Consider the following 2,622-nt stretch of genomic DNA (forward strand, 5'->3'; position numbering starts at 1 on the left):
TGTTGGAGGCCGAGTCAGTCCATCGCAGTCCAAGGTGTCCCACTGCTGTTGGAGGCCGAGTCAGTCCATCGCAGTCCAAGGTGTCCCACTGCTGTTGGAGGCCGAGTCAGTCCATCGCAGTCCAAGGTGTCCCACTGCTGTTGGAGGCCGAGTCAGTCCATCGCAGTCCAAGGTGTCCCACCGAGCCACCGCTCATCAATATCCAGAGCAATAATTGATCAGTTGTGGAAGTTAATGTCACTTCATAGAAACTGTGTTTTGAGCACAAACACTCCTGTTGCTTCATATTTATTGTGGTTTAATTTGACATTCATTTACTAATGCAGCTTCCTGTGTGTTACTGTGTTCGCTGTATGTGTGGAACAGGACACGTGTACATGTGTTTTTATAACATGTATGAGGTCATGTTTAGTGAAGCAGGAACATCTTCACATGAACTTCACAGACTGTGTGACGTAAGGCTGCAGGAGGACAGTGGGTTCCAGAGGAGGACAAACATAATCATACTGATCAAATATTCCAAAAGGTTTGTACAGCAGGATGTTTCCCGGACGTCGTGGTCAGATCATCAGTTTGTCTTTCTGTGATATTTTTCTGTAGGAGGTGCACATGTAGACAACACCTGAAACGTTCCGTCTGTTCTACCTGCTCATTGCTCATCTCATCACGGTTTACAACACCGTTGAAGAGACGCCGTGATTCTCCAGATAACTTATCAGGGGCGCAGAACGATGATCTGTCCTCTGCAGCCTCATCAAACTCACCCTGATGATGTCATCAGATAAGGTCACAGACCGCATCATTCAGTTCTCCGGGATAAACATCAGGACATCTCACCCCCTGCATAATTACTTTTTATTAAATTACTCTTTAGGTTTAGAAGCAACACTTTATGAACTTTATTAAAGTGGTGTTGGAAACAACTAACGAGCTTTACCTTCCTGTCGATGTGATTCTGTTAGAAGTTGCCAGACATCATCAGCTTTATTCATCTCAAATTATGTTTAGTTGTGAATAAATGTGACATGAGGAGCTACACTGTTAACTTTTGATCTTTAGCGTGGTCATGCAGTTTTAATTTTCGGACAATAACACAAACACACCAGAGGAGTGCACAAGCTGCTGAGCTGCAGGCAGGGATTTCCTGTTTCTCTTTGAATTTACGTTTCAAAATAAATGTCCCATAGAAAACATGTCGATCAGGCAGTTGTTCAGACCTTTGTTTAATCCACAGGGGCCAATGGGTTTTGATTCAAAATCTTCCTGTGAAACACTTAGACACTCTTCTTGCTGTTCACACTGATTGACAAACAAACAAAGCAGTGGCTCATAGTGTTACATATATTTTCATGATGTAATAATTGTCATAATTATAATACTTCTATTTCTGCCCTCCCAGTTAAATTAATCACAGGAATTAAAGGACCTCCAGTCAGAATAAAACTAAGACTGACTTAGTAAAAGTTGAACCGGACGACAGTCTCAAATGTCTGAATGTATGAAGGCATTGTTGTGTCTTTATTAAGCATGCAAAGAAAAAAAAGAGCAAAATTATTGCACTGAAATAAAAAATCTAGTTATAAAAATATATGAAGTGAGAATATAATTATTTGCATTGCAAACACATTTGCTTTCACAGTTTTGTTAGTTTTGGTCCCAGAATTCAGATTTGATGCTGCAGAGTGTGTCTCAACAGTTGTGAACTCAGTGTCAGGAGTTCAGTTTTGTCTTCAGTTTTGCCCCCGATCACCTCTCCTCCTGTGTCCCCTGTCTTTGTCTGTGGCCACGCCCCTCACCTCCCGTGGCCACGCCCCTCACCGGTCCCAGCAGATGCAGCCACTCACCCCTGATCACCTCCTGCAGGTGTGCTGCATCTCCCTGATCACCTCCCCGGACTATATGGAACCTGCCCCTGCACAACTCTGGTTGTTGATTCATTTTTGTTAGCCACCCGTCCGTCCTCTGTCTGCTCCCCGTCCGTCTTCTGTCTGCTCTCCGTCCGTCTTCCGTCTGCTCCCCGTCAGCTCTCCGTCAGTCCTGTTCCTGTTCCCGTTCCTCCGGCCTCTGTGTCTCCTGCGGATATCCCCGTCAAAATCACCAGTCGGTGGAGTTGCCCTCCCGGCTTGGAAGATTGTTGACGCCGTCCCTTCCGCTGGTCTGCCGGCTGTCCTGTTACCCGTGTCCCCCTGGAGCTGTCGGTCGAGTTGCCCTCCCGACTGGACGTAAAGTGGACACGCTCGGTGCCACATTTTGGTTTGTAGTTTTTTGTTTGTTTTTTCGCTGGACAATAAAGACTGTATTTTTGGAACTTGAAAACCTTGAGTCTGTGAGCTTGCATTTGGGTCCTGGAGAAACACCCCACCACATAACACTCAGAGCAGCTCCTTCCTCTGATCCAAAAGATTTTCCAAGAATTAGTTGAAGTCACAGGGAAAGAAAACCTTGAGAGGAACTTCAGGCCGGAGAGAAACGGATGTGTACTTTTAAATATGAAATATCATGAAGGGGACACTGCCTGACTACTGAAACTCTGAGGGGCTTAAAATATAATCGTGTCACATGTCTTTGAGACTTAAAGGCAGCCACCTACAATGGCTGCGAGTATCACAGGACGCAAACATT

The sequence above is a fragment of the Embiotoca jacksoni genome, unplaced genomic scaffold (genome assembly GCF_022577435.1).
Source record: "Embiotoca jacksoni isolate LCO1_2020_lvr unplaced genomic scaffold, fEmbJac1.0.p SCAF_88, whole genome shotgun sequence".
NCBI lineage: Eukaryota > Metazoa > Chordata > Actinopteri > Embiotocidae > Embiotoca > Embiotoca jacksoni.